This window comes from Oryctolagus cuniculus, chromosome X, assembly GCF_051225735.1.
Source record: "Oryctolagus cuniculus isolate XC-2025 breed Fujian yellow rabbit chromosome X, ASM5122573v1, whole genome shotgun sequence".
Taxonomy (NCBI): Eukaryota; Metazoa; Chordata; class Mammalia; order Lagomorpha; family Leporidae; genus Oryctolagus; species Oryctolagus cuniculus.
In genome coordinates, this window is record NC_142888.1 from 47,247,593 (window position 1) to 47,265,626 (window position 18,034).

The 18,034-nt window shown below is 40.5% G+C and overlaps 1 pseudogene; it reads left to right on the plus strand.

Moving 5' to 3' along the window:
- The first annotated feature begins 851 nt into the window (after window positions 1-851).
- LOC127484803 (polyadenylate-binding protein 2-like) lies at window positions 852-16,908 on the plus strand (annotated as a pseudogene).
- The last annotated feature ends 1,126 nt before the right edge of the window (window positions 16,909-18,034 follow it).

The following is an 18,034-nucleotide window of genomic DNA, read 5'->3' on the forward strand; positions in this document are numbered from 1 at the left end:
GAGCCATTTACAGAAAAACTTGCCAACCCTTGTATCATTTCATTACAAGTTTTATTATCAATCCACTGTAAGTGTTCAAGGAAGAAGAGAAATTAAAAGCATTAAAAACTTATCAGTAAGTGAAGTTTAAATACTAGAATATTAGAACTGGGTCCATAGACATTCAATTTTATTATGTTTTATATTACTATACATTTAATCGGGAAAAAAATGTCTCAAGTGCTTTGGACACAGTTATTTACATCAGTCTAGGGTTCTCTTGTGATTCTTAAGGGTGCTCACACATACGTCTTTACAGAATTATTCAGGCATGAGGAGGCCTTCAAAATTGTTGTGGCAATGCCATGCTATGAAAAGACTATGAATCTTAAATTTTTTGTGCCAAAGCAAAATTGTCTTTTAAATTCATTTCTTCACAAACTTTTTGAAATGACCCATGTATATGAATTTTATGGCGTGCCTTCTTCATTTAACACTGTTGCACAAAATTAGAGGACACCCATGCTGTGAGGGCCTCAGAATTTCTTTAATCCAACAAACCCCACCTCAGTCCATGTTACAATGAGGCCAGTGAGACTCATAGAGGGGAAGTGAATTGCTCAAGACAGAACAGTCAGTAAAAGAATTAAACTGAGCATGTTTCCACTGCTGTCTCCTCAACTCTGTTTTGTATATACCTTCTCATACATTGACAGATTCTTTGCATTTAAATGTTAATCAAATGGAATGTCTTGCTTAATTATTTTCTAACTTTAGCAAGAAGTTTCCAGATGAGACATAAAGGCCCAGAAAGACAAAAAAAAAATTGTCTTAAAGGGAAACAAACATTTATTGAATGCCTACTGGGTGTAATGGCTGGCCTTATACAAGGAGCTGTCATTGACAATAGTCTATTTAATCCTTATGCCAATCCTGTGAAGTAGGTGCTAGCCCCATTTTTGTCAGATGAGAACCATGAGACTCATAAAAGTTAGGTAGTTTGTCCAAGGACACAAAACTCAGAATAAATGAGCTGGAATCGAGTCTTTAAGCCTACACTCAGTCTCTCTCTGCTATCCTGTGCAGCCCCCTGAGGCAACAGGGCTGAAAAGCAAAAGCCAGGTCCTTATGCATCCTCCTCCAATGGCCCTCCAGCACCAAGAGAAGAACCCTGTACTTCCCTCAGAACCTCTCTCTCCTACCTCGGGGGATGCAGATAGTTAAAGATAGTAAGACATAAATATAAAAATAAATGGCAGTGAGGAGTCCCCAGTGGCAAGGATGTGCCACATCCATGCTGTGGAAGGGTCACTGTGCTGTTCTCAGCTTCTGTAGGAGGGAGTCATGTAGTGCCCAGTGGAGAATTGGGACACTTGCTGCTAAAGGCTGTAGTGAGTGGGCCACACGGCAAGACAAAGTATTCTGCTCAGGACCTCACAATGAATTAGAGGCAGAGCTGGTACTAACCGCACAGTACATTTGCAGAGAATGCCAATGGATAACACTTGACCCAAGCCTTCCAAGAAGAAACAAGTGGCTTTCTGAGATCTACCAATTTCCCAAGTTAATGTCCATTTTTCACTTGATGTTAAGAAACTACAGATTTTAATACTCAACCTGGCTTCTTGCCTCCTTGTGGGTATAGTAGCCAGGAACAGGTGGTTCCCAGGCGGCTTCTCCTGCCAGGCCTGAGTGAAACTGACAAAGCCTGACAACAATAGGGATTATAGCATGGAAGATTACTACTGCTTCATATTTCCTCTAAAGCCAAAGAGTCAGTCAGAAAGACAGGGGAAAAAAAAACTGGGCAGTTTCAGATGTTCTGCAAGGTTTGCTATGGGACTTCGAGCAGGTCCAACTCTTACTTTGTGCTACATTCTATCTGAACTGTTACCTCCCACATGCAGAAACATGGGCACACACACACACACACACACACAAACATACTCACTGAAGCTTTTGGCATTGCTGAGGGGGCTAGGTTTGTTCTTCCGAGCCCACATCTGCTCCCATCTCCTCCAGGATCAATGAGACAATTCATCAGTGTCAGAATACCAACTAATATGCCCTTGATCCATAAAAACCTTGGGATCCCTTCAGCTGAAGCAAGTTCTACTTTGAGTAAAGGCTTACAGCTCTTTCTGTGCACAATTATTTAGTCCTAGATCCTTTGCTTCTAAATCAATATAATGTACAATCAAATATAAATATTTACTTAAAAATTAATGATCATAGTTGATCTTCACGACTGGTCTGGCTGGTACAACAAAAAACATCGCTTCCATTTGACAGATAATAAATTTGAGGCTCTGAGAAGTGAAGGCTCCCACAGTTACTATGAAGAGGACACCAGACACAAACCTGGCATTTCTGTTTGTTCCTTTCCCTATATCTGGAAGTTGAACAAATATAAGCTTTCTCTCTTCAACATAACCCTTGTCAAGACTATCCCAGGGCCATGATTGTAAACTCCCTTTCCTACAACAATGAAAATATGACTTGGAATCCAAACAAACAAACAAACATAAAGGCTGGATATAGATTCCAGAACTCCTCAAACCAGGCTGTATTTTGCAGGATTATCATTTTCTAAAGCTAATATCAGCATTACTTAGCCAGAAAAGATTCTCTCAAGGTTATCTAAGACAAGCTTATAAATATAAAGGCTGTAAATTAAGACTGGTGAAAAATGAAAGCTGTAAAAGCACTGGATGACTCCCTTCCCTTTCTCTGGTGGTGCATGGACTATAGCTTATATAGTCCACTCCAAGGGACTAATGGCTTTAAACCCTTACAAACCCTTACGGCAGTTAATTGTGCCTTAGCCATACCCCTTCATGCTGCTGTTTTGTTACACTTAGCGAACAAGCCAAGCAGCACCAGTTTAATTGTCAAGTTCAGAATGAACATTCCCTGATGAAGAGCTACAAGCCTTCAAGAAGGCTTGTGGTCAGGAACTAAACACTATGCAATCAACTTCCCTAGGACCTGTTTCTTCTGAGGTCTGTTTGGAATCAGAGCTGCGTGCTTCACAAAAACAAATTTTTGCAGCTGTCAGGAGTCAGGACAGCTGTGAAAAGAGTGAGTTGGATTTGATTCTGCTTCCTACACCAATCCAAAGCTCTGCCAGCACCAGTTGTAAGAATCTTTCCCACCAATCAAAGTACAAAGAGAAGCGTCGGTTGTGCTTTTCATAGGCCTGGTAGGTCCTGGAAGCTTGGCACTTAGGCACTTGTCCTTGTTTCAATGTGTATTCTGAGTGATTCAGAATGGCTAGATGGTAACTATGAGACACTTGGGTAGTTTTTTACAGCTTCTCACTTCTGGCCATAACTTCCTAAGCTGTATCTAAAATATAGTCAGCAGCACCTCTTTGTTCTGCAACATCCAGACTGAAAGAGGAATTCAGATTTGCAATGTCCTTAGACATGTCTTTAAAATTTCATGATACTTGTGTACATTTTCTTGTATTTCCCGTATTAGGTAGGCCCAGAATTGGCAGTGTCTTTTTTGACAAATGCAGAGATTTGAAGGGTTATGGAAGAGTTCCACGCTGCCTGAACAAGACACATAATTTGCCTGAAACCCATCTCAAAATGAAAATGTTGTGGCCAGCATTGTGGTGCCCCAAGTTAAGCTGCCTGCAATACCAGCATCCCAATTGAGCACCATTTGGAGTCCTGGTTGCTCCACTTCTGATCCACTTCCCTGCTAATGTGCCTGGGAAAGCAGCAGCAGGTGGCATAAGTGCTTGGGCCCCTGCTACCCACACGAGAGACCTGGATGAGGCCCCTGGCTTTTGCCTGGCCAAGTCCTCGTAGTTGCGGCCATCTGGGGAGTGAACCAGTGAATGGAAGATATATCTCTCTCTCTCTCTACCTCTTCCTTTCAAATAAATAAATAAATCTTTTAAGAGTTAAAATGTGAAAAATAAATAGATAAATAAATCCAAAAGGGCCAGTGTTGTGGTGCAACAGGTTAAGCTGCCTGCCACCTGCGACGCTGACATCCCATATCAGAGTGCTGGTTCAAGTCCCAACACCATGACCAAAACTCAGATTTAATGATTTTTACACTCTAATCCCGTAAGCGATGATTATATTGTGGACTGCTGCAAGAAGAGAAAACCAAAGTGACCTAACAACACTAAAGAAGGACTAGAGGATTTTAGTTTAGATGATGACTGCCTAGAGACAGAAGAATGACTAAAGTTTTATTCATGCTTTGAAATGCTGTTATTTCTGTGATCCTTATTGACCTCCCCTGATAAATTCCTAGATCACTTTTGGCCCAAATTAACTGCCCATCTTGGCTTCTTGCCGCTTCACATTTCTTCGCTAGATCAGTATGTGACTGCTGCATTCAACCCACACAGTTAGGGCAAAGCCTCCACTGGTTAATATTTACAAAAAAATACTTTGAAGATCAAATCTTTGTGAGGTAGAGAAAACACTGGATGTGGATAGAACAAGGAATTGTGAGGTCTGGGCCTCCTTCCAGAACTGCCGCCACCAAACAACATGATTTTTCTGGTAGCTGATTGGCTGTACTTTCCTTTCGGTGAAATAACAAAAGCCGAGAAAGATACTGTGATGTGGGACAGAATTGTTGTGTAGCTCCAGTGCTGAAGGCCCGATATGCCTTAGACACAGTGTTGGCTGCTTCGTCTTTCTGGCCTTCAACATCCACCCCACTCACACCATACCCGAGATGGTTCTTAGCAAGGAAGCACTGTATATTATTAAGAAAGGCATGTATACCCTGTGGCTGGCATTTTGTCTTTGTTTAAGCACAGGAACATATTTGACTGAAATCTGGAAGAAAAAAAAACCCATGTGAAAAGCAGTAATTACTGTAGTTTTACACATACATTTAGTTTATAGGTCCAGATAATTGATTTTGTTACCATTTTTTTAATTCTGTTATTATAGTACTATGAGGGCCCAAGATAGATGTGGGGACTGTGGAAAACAGAAGAAGTTGGTTTTGAGCTTATTTTCCCTTGGGCTTCTGAGAGGGCCCCACCCCTCTCCTGGAAGATAGTTGGTGGGAAGTCTATGTTTCTAATTCTGTATCAGGGGTAACTACAGCTTGTCCAGAATGTACCTCTTTGCAGCAGCACCTTGAAAGCAGGAAGCTTCTACAGTGCGAGTCAGCTTGGGCTTGGCTTTGTGCTCCAGTATTAGCACAAGTTTGGGTCTGGGAAAATCTCCAGCCAAACTCATGACTCGCCCCACCTCCCTCACCTGCCTCTTGTGTGGGCTGTAGGCCTGGCTAACCCAGGTATCTCTGTATTTGTATCGGGACACAAATGGCAGGGGAGAGGAGGTGTTTCTTTAGCCCCTGGCTTTTTGCTGTGTGTCCAAGATACCTGCCTTCATACTGTTAAAATTCAGCTGCCAACCTTACCTTAGCCATAACCAGTTGAGTCTCTTAAAATTATCTGATTTCAGAAGCTCCTCAGGCATGGCTTGAGGTCTTATATTGACTTTGGCCCTCGACTCTGGTGCATTGGAGATCTGAATTGATTTCAAAGAGCCATAAGAACCTTAGGTTTCCAAGGCTTCAAACTGGCCAACTTTCAGTTCAATCCAACATGCACTTACTGAGCCAATCACTCTGTGCCAGACCAATACTAAGAAGTGGGGTTAAAAAGTGGACTGAGGCCACGTCCCTATCCTTCAGGAGCTCAAAGCCTATTTACAAAGCCAGAGGCATAAACAGATGATTTCAATAGAATGTGATTAATGATAGACTAGAGATGAGAACTCAATGTCTTTAAAGCACTGAGTAGGAGCACCCAACTCAGCCTAGGGACATCAAGAAAGACTCTGTGTGAGGGATTACCAGGTAGTGTTCGAAGGATTTAGGGGGAAATGGGGTGAAATAAATGCAGAAGAAGGAGCAGCAAGGAGAAAAAGGCAAGGGGATTTTAACCACTCTGTGCTTAGGGAACTATAAGGAGTCAGGACAAACACAACTTAGAGTGTAAGGTTTGGAGCAGTGGGAGATGAAGCTGGAGAGGCAAGTGGGTGGAGACTTAGGCATGGGAGCATCAGATGCTACATTAAGGAGTTTAGCTTATATTCTAAAGTTGATAGAGAACCAGTAAGCAGGGCTTTTTTCATGGTCACTTATTTACTTTTCATAGTTACAGGGAAAGTGGCCGGGGGGAGAGAGAGAGAGGTCTTCCATCTGCTGGCTCACTCCCCAAATGGCCACAATGGAATCTCCAGGGCTGTGCCAGGTATGTCAGGAGACAGATTCCTTCCAGGTCTCCTACAAGGGTGCAGGGTCCCACGCACTTGAGCCATCTGCTGCTGCTTTCCCATGCACACTAGCAGGGAGCTGAATTGGAAGTGGAGCAGCTGGAACTCAAACCACTGCCCATAAGAGATGCCAGTTTTACAGGCAGCAACTTAACCAGCTATACCATGACACCAGTCCCCCAGTAAACAACTTTAAGCAGGGAATCAAAAAAGCTTCTGCTCAGTGAAGGAAACAATTAACAGTGAAAATATTACTGCATGGGAGCAAATATTGGAAACTATGCATCTGACAGGAAGTTAATATCCAGAACATATAAAGAATTTAAAAATGTCAATAGCATAAACAATCAATTAAAAAATTGGCAAGCGGTGAGCATTTGTTCTAAATGGTTAAGATGTCACTTAGGATGCCCACATCCTATATCAGAATGTCTGGGTTAGTGTCCCAGTCCTTTTGCTGGTTCAAACTTCTTACTATTCGCATCCCTGGAGGAAGCAAATGATGGTTCAAATGGTTGGTTCACTGCCACTCATATGGGAGTGAGGTTGAATTCCTGGCTCTTGGCTTCAGCCTAGCCTAGTCCTGGCTATTGTGGGCATTTGTGGAGCAAACCAGCAAATGGAAGACATATTCTCTCTCCCTCCTTCCCTCACTCCCTCCTTTCCTCCCTCTCTCTCTCCTTTCTCTCTAACTCTGCATTTCAAATAAATTAAGAAAATCTTAAAAAAAAGATTCCACAAAGTCAACTTTTAAGCTAAACTTCATAGACAAAAAATTCATTCTTTTGTAGCTTTTAGGCCCCAAATCATATTGTCCATTTTAGAAAAAGGTAGGTTGTTTCCCTGGATTGTGCTATAAAAACAAAGCTACCAAGTGCAAGCCAAGTAAGGATGAGGGATATATCTGAATTAAATACAAGGCCAATTCAAAATGTTTGTGGAAAATGGAATTAAGAGATAAGTTTATTTTGGTGCAAAAAAAATGCAAATCAATGCATAGTCATATATTATCAGGACCTTTCTTATCTAGCTAGAAGCAAAAAGGGAGAGTTTAATATCTACAAAAATAATGGCGAATGTGCTACGTCAGTGATCACTTTACATACTTTCATTTAATGGGAAAAATGGAGCCCATGTTTTTTTTTTTTTTTTTTTTTTTTTTTTTTGCCTGATTTCTATCCTGAAGTTCTACAATCGTAGTCCATTTGCCATCCACTGTTGGGAAAAAAAATGGGATAGCTGAGCTCAGCGAAGTGCATTTCCAAAAGAAAAGTGAGGGTTCCAAAAGAGAGTGTGCAAATAAATAACAATGACAATTTAAAATTATAGCATTCAGGGCCAGCACTGTGACATAGCAAATGAGGCTGCCGCCTGCAGTGCCAGCATCCCATATGGGCCCCGGTTCTAGTCCCAGCTGCTCCACTTCCAATGCAGCTCTCTGCTATGGCTTGGGAAAGCAGTGGATGATGGCCCAAGTGCTGGGGCCCCTGCTCCCACATGGGAAAACCAGGAGAAGGCTCCTGGCTCCGGGCTCCTGGCTCCTGTCTTCAGATCCGCGCAGCTCTAGCCATTGTGGCCAATTGAGGAGTGAGCCAATGGATGGAGGACCTCTCTCTCTCTCTCTGCCTCTCCTTCTCTCTCTCCGTGTAACTCTGACTTTCAAATAAATAAATAAATCTTTAAAAAATAATAAAATAAAAAAATTTAAAAAATTATACTATTTGTGTAATGCTTTACTCCTGTAATAGTCTTTTGCATAAATCATTTTGATTCTTGAAATAATTATACTGTAGTGAATTTGAGGGCCTTTGTTCCTGCTATCCTCTGCTTTGACAGCTCTCCCCACCTACCTTTATCTAGTTCTGTTAATGCTTCAGATCTCAGGTCAGTGGTCATTTTATTACGGAAATATTCCCTAACTCCCTACCCCTGTCAAGTCCCCCTGTTACACATTCAGAGCAGGAGTGCCTTTCCTTGTTTCTACTATCATAATTGCAATTTTGTACAAATGAGAATGATTGTTTTATTATATCTCTACACTATAAAACTATTACTGACAAATGGTTACCTAATCAGATACTATATGTCTTATATCTCTTACCATTTGTGCAGAGGGCACATAGCCAATGATTATTTCTGATCAATGCAATATGAACAGAAGTGATGTGCATTGTCGCTCCCCGTCTTCGTGGAGGAACGACACAGGACCCTGCGCTGTTCTTTTGTCTGCTCGGCCCTCCCCGGGTTTGCTGCTGGTTCTTCCCGGGTTGGCTGCCGTCCCTCCCACCTCCGTGGAAGGGCGGTTCCCCCTGGCCACTTTCCCCACTTCCGCAGGGGAGCAGCACACCGCCGGCCGGTTCTCTCGGGGGCTGCACAGGTGTTCCTTCAGATAGATGTTCCCCTAGATGTTCCTGGTGCATGTTGTCTCTCTCCTCCTTTATAGTCCTCTTCCACCAATCCCAACTCTGCTACCCACACGCCGAGTACGCTGCTCTCCTCCAATCAGGAGCAGGTCCTGCTGTTTATTGGTTGAACTGGAGGCAGCTGTGTAGAAGCTGTTTCTCCCTTCTCAGGGCCATATTGTGGGAGAGCAGATGCATAGAATAAGTCTTAATTCCAGTAACTTAGTCTAGTCCGAGTTGCTCCCCACAGTGCATCACTTCCCAGTTGCAACAGTTAAAAAGCACGTGTGCTTGGGCCGGCGCCACAGTTCACTTGGCTAATCCTCCACCTGCGGCGCCGGCACACCGGGTTCTAGTCCCAGTTGGGGCACCGGATTCTGTCCCGGTTGCTCCTCTTCCAATCCATCTCTCTGCTGTGGCCCAGGAAGGCAGTGGAGGATGGCCCAAGTGCTTGAGCCCTGCACCCACATGGAAGACCAGGAGGAAGCACCTGGCTCCTGGCTTCGGATCGGCATAGCGCGGTGGCCGTAGTGACCATTTGGGGGCTGAACCAACAGAAAGGAAGACCTTTCTCTCTCTTTCTCTCTGTCTCTCTTACTAACTCTGCCTGTCCAAAAAAAAAAAAAAAAGAAAAAGAAAAAGAAAAGAAAGCACGTGTGCCTTCCATATTCTCTTTCTTGGGGTTCAGTCTGATGTCCAAGGGCACTAGTTCTCCAAGTTGACTGCATGCTAGAATCATTTAGGAACTTTTAAAAGAATTCTGACACCTCTGCTGCGCCCCAGGCTCATTAAATCTCTGGAAATGGACACTGGCATAAGTCTTTTTAATTCCTTAGGGTATTAAAGTTGAGAACTACTGCCCAGGGATGACTTCAGGATCCCTGGAACACTATGTGAAGAAATGCTGTATGTTGGGCAGAAATATTTATATTGGGTTCTCATGTGAGCAACAAATGTATGTTAAATCACAGAAAATTGGTGGTGTGTATAACAGTTAGTTTTATATACTCTCCATTGTTTCTCCAGCACCTAGCACAATGTTAGGCATATACTAGGTGCATAATTCTTATTTGTTGAAGAAAGGTATTATGTCTCTCATTGTTACAGGTGAAGTTCAAAAATATTGAATAACTTATTCAATTTTGTACATCTAGAAAGCATTAGTTGAAATTTGAGCCCGGGTCTTCTTGATCACAATGTTTCAGATACACTGATACTCACTTTATATTTCCTATTAAATTCTTATTAATTTATTTTATTAAATATCTTCCTAAATGCTCTAATTACTATTCTGTTCAATATCTTAGGTTGCTTGTTTCTGGACCACACCCAATATCACAAATCCTTGGCAAACTAAGACAAATTTCATAGGCTACAAAATCAACAAGTAGTATATAGGGTGATATAGTGGAGCTACAATGATCATAGCTCTAGACTCAATAAAAATCTTCCAAAATGATTTCATTGACTCCAGTTTTCCCACACCTTCTAATTCTTATCTAATACAACCTTTTTTTTTTTTTTGACAGGCAGAGTGGACAGTGAGAGAGAGAGAGAGAGAGAGAGAGACAGAGAGAAAGGACTTCCTTTACCGTTGGTTCACCCTCCAATGGCCGCTGTGGCTGGCGCGCTGTGCCAATCTGAAGCCAGGAGCCAGGTGCTTCCTCCTGGTCTTCCATGTGGGTGCAGGGCCCAAGGACTTGGACCATCCTCCACTGCACTCCCAGGCCACAGCAGAGAGCTGGCCTGGAAGAGGGGCAACCGGGACAGAACTGGCGCCCCGACCGGGACTAGAACCCGGTGTGCCGGCGCCGCAAGGCGGAGGATTAGCCTATTGAGCCACGGTGCCGGCCTAATACAACCTTCTAAAGATCACTCACACCACATTACTCCATAGCTCCAGTATATAGCTTCCTCTTTTCCCGCATCATTTTCAAATTATTCTTCCCAAACTACAAGATCCTCCTTAATCTCCTCCGGTCCTGTTCAGCCAACATTTTTTTCTGTCAAATCTCCTTTATGTACTCTATTCTGCATCCAGGGTGCTCACTGTATACTCAGAACCATATCATTATCATCTTCAACCTCTATGTAAACCTTTCTTTATGGTGAGGACTGCCTTCCATTCCACTTCCATCCTCAACACTTCATTAAATCTTATACTACTCTGACCTATTATCATTACAGTTATACTTTTTATGTTTGTTTCATTTCCTTGGAGGAGTTTTTCAGCTCCTTGATTGGCCATCCCATATATCAATTTTTCTTCATTTGTATAATTGTGGTTATTGATATTGTTTTTACAGACACAGTTTACAAAGTATTGGACAATCACATCTACTAATCTTAGCCCATGTTGTGTATTGTAACAAAATTCCAAGCTAGATAAGTTAATAAGGAACATAAATTTATTTTATCATACTTCTGAAGGTTAAGAAGCCCAAGATCAGGTTTTTGTAGGTTTACTTTCTGATAAGGGTTCAAACTGCTTCCAAGATGGCACCTTGAGTGCTGCACCATCTGGATGGCAGTAAAACAATGTCCTCACACAACAGATGGCAGAAGGACAAAAAAAAGGAAATAGATTCTCTGTGTCAAGCCCTTTTTTTAGGGCAACTGATTCCACTCATCATTACAGAGCCCTCATGACTCAATCATCTCCCAGAGACCATGACACATAATACTATTGCATCAGAGATTAAGTTTCAATAACAATTTTGGAGGAGACAAAAATATTCAAACTATAGCATCCACCCTTTGAAATAAACACTGATTCCATATTTCATAAAATATTTATTGAGGGTCTTCTACTTACCAGGCAAAATGCAAGGAAGGTATGTCCAACCTTTTTCTACAAAAGAGGAAACTAAAAAAAAATTTTTGAGATCAAGGGACTTGTTCAAGTTCACAAAGCTAATAAATGACTGACCTAGAGCTCTGACTCGAGTCTATCACTCTGGATCCTCTGTTCTCTCTAGCACATACTGTATCTCCATGAGGGTAACTATCCAGTACATTAGTTTATTTTTATAATTAATAAATTTTATTTATCTGTTCTTTTAAGATCTGTTCTTCTGAGTTATGTATTAACTTTTTACAATTTATAGTAGTATTTTTCTCTCTGAAAAATATAAATACAAATGCTGCATAAACAATGAGATACTGCCATGTAGGATTTATCATTTGTCATATGGAATTTATGATTTATAATATGTCAGAGCTTAAAGAGTTAGTCTTTAACAAATATTCTAAAAATTAATTTGAGTAAAATAGTTAATAAAATGCTCTGATTTTTCAGAAAAATAATTCACCAAGTCTACCTCAAAATGTACTGAACAAGCCTTTGGAAAAAAATCACCCTAAAGATAAATAAGAAAGGCAAACAGTTTTTTTTTTTTTAAGATTTATTTATTTGAAAGGTAGAGTTACTGGGAGGCAGAGAGAGAGAGAGAGAGAGAAAGAGAAGTCTTCCATTTGCTGGTTCACTCCCCAAATGGCAGCAATGGCCAGAACTGGGCCAATCCAAAGCCAGATGCCAGGAGCTTCATCCCTGTCTCCCACATGGGTGCAGGGGCCCTAGGACTTGGATTCATCTTCCACTGTTTTCCCTGGTGCATTAGCAGGGATCCTGATAGTAAGTGGAGCAACCAAGTCTTGAACCGGCATCCATATGGGATACCAGCATTGCAGGTGGAGTTTTAACCTTCTACTCCACAGCACCAGCCCCATGGCAAGCAGTTTAGAAAAAAGGACTAAAGGAATGTAAGAAAGAAACATTAAGTGAAGCCCATGCAATAACAAAAACTCTTCCCTACAACAACAAAAAAGACTGAAGAAAAAGAAAAACAGTATACATTAATTTAAATAAAATACATTTAATCTCCATACATTTGGGTAAATTTATAGTTTTTGAGGATATCAGCAGTATGATAAAAAAAAACATTTATTGGACACCAATTATTTGCTAGATAGGAAAGATGATACAAATATAGTAATGATAACTTAGTTTGCTAAGTGCTGTGACTCAAAGATTGGTCTTGTGCTTTCTAAGGAGGATAAGAGCATTGTGAGCTGAGGTGGACCTAGAAAGTTTCACAGGAAAGGTGAACTTGGAGCTGAGCCTTGAAAGACTGGTAAGATTTTGATGACAGAGAGAGACAGAGATCGAGATCGAGAGTGAGAGAGAGACAGAGAGAGAGAGGAGAGAGAAGGGAAAGGAAAAAAGATGTCTTCTGGAGAGGAAATAATATCAGCAAAAGCATCCCAGGGTGTTGAAAACCCAGGTCAGGCATTGCTGGTTTAGACCAACAGTAAGATACTAACTTTTGAATAAAATGTGTTAAGTGAAAATACAGCTGATGTTGAGGATTGAAATAAGGTGATAAAGAGGAAGGAGAGTGAGACACTGAGGCCCTGAAATGAGTTACTAGAAGTGACATCATGTTATAAATTGTAAGCACAACTCAAATAGGAGTGACTAACACTGCTTTTGTTACAACTATTTTGCAATACAGTAAATGGTTTGATTTAACCACCACTGAGTTTCATCATTGAGTGGTGGCTCTTTCCATTAACCAAAGGCAGAACCTTTGTCCAGAAAAACTTTACCATCTCACCTTGTTATAGGCTTTTGGGAAGCTCAGACAAGCCTGAGCCAAAAATTAAGTGACTTCAGACACTGTTAGTCCTTCATACTTAGGGTGAGCTTCTCAGAGGAAATGGGTTTGGGAAAAGCTATTTTTTATTAAGAAGAAATAAATAAAGTTTTGCTGAATAAGCCAGCAATATTAATGGGAGTCTCACTTTGCACAACATTTTGATCCCTTTGGTGACTTGCATGGACTCATTATCCTCTTGCTCTGACTCTTGGAAATGAGAATTGATATCTAATATTGTAATTTCTATATGGAAGCAGTTTTGAGGGCTATGGAGTCAAGCTGCTTGGGTTAAAATATCAGCCCTGTGACTTCCTACTTGTGAGAAATTAACACTTCTCTGAACTTCACAAAGAAAGGATCATCTCTGCTTTGCAGAATTCTCACGAGGCTTAAACAAAATATGTAGATACAGAGCCTCATGTGTTCTTCCAATATGAGTTTTTATGTGCTTCCCTGACATTATAGAATATAGGTTTGAGAATCAGAGATGTGAATCCAAAAGAAGAGAATCCATTCATTCATTCAACAATTTGCAATTGAGTTCCTCCTCAATATCAGGCTCAGTGCAAGGGACCAGAGATGGAGCAGTAAGCAAAGCAAACAAAGTCCTTATTCTGTAGCATGCACACGACAGTTCTCTTTGACATACCAAGCTGTGTACCTGTAATAATTAATTCCACTTAGGCTCATTTTGTTCAGTACAATAATAGTCATTGCTCAACATGCTTTATAGAGAAGTTGTGAGGATAAGATTAGATAATGCACACACACAGATTTTTATGTACTGCAAATCAGTTTGCTGATGAATTACTAATTGTGTACCTATTTGATCTCAAGGAAGACTAATAGACATGGATTTCTAGCTGTAGGTCCCAGAGAGCATCTTATCACAGGATCCTGACAAGGAACCTTACCAATTTGGAGTGAATATGAGAATGTCATCAACATCATTAGCTCAGTTGCCAGTATCTAGGCACTTTGTACAGACATGAAGGTCCAACTCTCTGTAATAATGAGAGAAAGCATTCATCTTTTGGGACACCAGTCATTCATTCTTGTGCTTAACTTTCATGTTTTCCCTACCAGGAAGCCCATATTCCCATTGCTTTCCAAATTTTCTCCTTTCTCCATCTTCTAAGGGGCCTCTCCATAAAGAATGATCTGATCGATTCATCTGTATTGGTTTTTCAATGCCTGAAAAGGCTTCATTGATGACACTCCAAAGTAAAGGCACATTGAGCTGAAAGATTAGCCTTAAGACAAACAAACAAAAAACTAATGGTTAAATTCTGAGGAAAATCAACAAATATTGAGTTTCTCTGAAATCATACCAGCAAGATGAAGACTGGTGCCACTATAATAAATGTAGTAGTAATAAAAAACATAAAGTATCAGAGCTAAAATACTTCTCAAATTATGTTTTCTTGAACACTAGTCATTCATCTATTCTTCTACAAAGGAGGAGCATGGAAAAGTGATGGTTAGTATTCTGGAAATCTTGTTTAGTGGCCTCAAAGCATAAACATTTTATAGAATGTAGTTAAGGTTGGGGTAGAGCACAGGTGTGCTGGAACATTCAGAGAAATCCATTTCCAAATCTCACTTATAAGGTCCTCAGAATGGCAAAAATCCATTATACTTTCTCCCTCGGTCTAATAAACTATTTATTTCATTACCTTTCTGGAGACTCCCTTTGAAGGGAATGGTCCCTCATTGTTTTTCAGAAGGGAATGGTCCCTCACTGTTTTTCAGAAGGGATCTTCTCCTTTTATATGATTACTGATAGCTCAGATTTTCCTACAATGAGATCTCACTCTTGGTGACCATGAAATGGTTGAAGGATGAACATCTGATCCAAGAACGAGTACTCACGGTCCTCACCTAAACTTTTTGATCCAGAGATTTCAGTTCAGTTGAAATCTGAAACTTGAACTGTAATGATGTTGGCAGTGGCCATTTTCTCCAATGTGGACTCGGAATGCAGAAAGTGCTCTGTAGAGAGAAGGAACATACATACCAAGAGAAGAAAAGCAGAGACAGAATAAGGAGAATGAGAATCATGAAAGCATTGAGCCCCGCATTCTGATTTTTAATGAGGCCCAGCAAAATTTAGGTTCTGTGAGATATTCCTGTAGGCTTAATTGTAAGTAGCTCTGTAAGCCAAGTTAATGAATTTCTCTTTTTGCTCAAGTGAACTTCAATGGACTTCTACTACTTGCCACCAAGACTCCCAACTAATAAACCCCATACTTATGAAAACCAAAAACAAGTCATTAATGAGCTTTCATATTCATGCAATTGTAATATTTTACTGATAATTTATTGCATTTACTTACATTATTACTTGTTCATGTTTAATTTTCTAATAATAGAACTGCAATCTAGGTGCTATTTACCTGGTTAAGAGACCTGCAGAAAATGAGATACACAGCAATGCAAATATTTATCAAGGGTCAATATTAAAGCTAAAGTCTATCCCAAGGTATATTGTTTTGGATTATTCATAAACTTTGTTGTCTCAGTCCAAGATGGGGGGCCTTGAATTTGCATTAATGATTCTCACTGACAGAGACAGAAAACTAATTAAGCCAAAATGTATTCTTTTGCCAAATAAATGATTCTGTGGGCCTAAAGCCACTACCATAGTGTTGGAGCAAAGCTATTCAGAATCCAAGGTGGACAATACTTTCAATTAACATAGTATGACATATAGTGTTTAAGAGAGCACAAGCTGTGCCATCAAAAGATGTTTAAATATCATCTCTGTGATTTTTAAGCTGTGTGTCCTTGTGTAAGTAACTTAAACTCTATGAATCTCAGTTTTCTCAGTTGTATGGGGATAAAAATACCTTCTCAGCAGGGCTGGTATTACAGCAGTATGGATTCTGGACTGAAGGCAAGGAGGCTCAGAGTATCACAGGGACTAAGGCAGCTGCCTAAAGTCTGAGGGATTAAAGCCAAAAAACTGCTGATAAAGCCCCAAAACTAAAAGAGGAACTAAGTCAACCCCCTGCTAGACCATAGGCCTGGCTTTGCAGTCCACTGCCAGGTAAGATAAGCAACAGGAATCAAAACTGATCAAGCTGACTTGGGGGTTAGCACCATTTGGTACCTGGAGCCAAAAGTGACCAAATCAGGAGTCAGGCAGATAGAAGAAGTTAAAAAGCTAAAGGAACTACAGAAGGAAGTAGAGAAACAGATGAATGTAAGTCTACCTCCAGGCAATGTTGGCCTAATGATCATATCCATTGGAGAAAAGATGGTGGCTAATTCTGAGTCCATCCATCTTGGCAATTGTAGGCTGTGATGCATTAGCAGAAGAGCTGAACATACACTTTCATGATTGTGGTGCAGTAAGTATGTTACCATACTCTATGACAAATTTAATGACTATTCCAAAGGGTTTACACATGTAGATTTCTCACACAAAGAGTCAATAGGGACTTACCTTGCTTTAGATGAGTCCTATTTAGAGGTAGACAAATCAAGATGATCCTCTGAGCTTCTTACTATGCCTGTACCAACAATTACAACAATTTCCACTCTTGATTCTACAGTTGTTTCAACAGCAGGCTCTGAGGCTGCATCTACAGGAGCTGAGTTAGAACAACATAATGATATTCTCCATACTAGGGGAAAAACCATGTTGTTTGTTTTTTTTTTTTTTGAAAAAAAAAAGATTTATTTATTTATTTATTTGAAAGCCAGAGATATAAATATAGAAAGAGAGAGAGAGAGAGAGAGAGAGAGAGAGACACCTTCCATGTGGTGGTTCAACTCTTAAATGGCCATAAAGCATAAAGGCAGTGGTTGGGCTAGGCTGAAGCCAGGAGCCAGGAGCTTCTGCCAGGTCTCCCATTTGGGTGCAGGAGCCCAAGGATCTGGACCATCTTCTTTTGCTTTCCTAGGAGCATTAGTGGGGAGCTGGATTGGAAGTGGAGCAGCTAGGACTCAAACCGGATCCCATAAGGGATACCAGCACTGCAGTCAAAGGATTAGCCTTCTATGCCACAGTGCTGGCCCCCAAAAAAACATATTGTTAAGAGAAAAGTAGGGAAGATCAGAGAAAGAAAACAAAATTTAAAAAAGGAAAAACAGAAGATGGAAAATAAAACTTCCTAGCTGAACTTATAGACTACATTAAGATTAGAAGAGGGGAAAAAAATCTTTGAAAACTGAATTGCCAATCATGCCCCAATTGTTTTGATTTTTTTCCACAAAGTACCATTCTGTTTAACTAGTGTTGAAAAATGACGCTCTCAGTTCTTCAGTGTCGACTGTGAACTTCTTGAAAGCATGTCTAGAACATAGTAGGTGCTTTGAAAAGGGGAGTTATTCATTGAGAATTTCTATGAATTTTGATAAAGAGAAATGGCCCACACAGATGTTATACAACTGTTGTTTAGGAGTCAGAATAACACAAACTCTAGAGTCAGGTTTCAGGGGTTCTGATCCTGAGTATAAAATCTTGATGGCTATGAAGAAGTTGTTGGATTCACTGAGATTCCCTTTCCTCCTCTGTAAAAGAAGAGTAGTAATAGTACTTTTTCTCATATGATTGTTGTGATTACATATTATTATGCAAATGGTTTCATTTACATAAAGCCCTTAGAAGAATGACTGAGCAAAACTTACGCATTCTTTGCTTTGAGTCAGATCATGAGGATGGCTAGCACGTTGAAATATGTAATAAATGCTAGCTGTTATTACAGTCTCTCATATACTA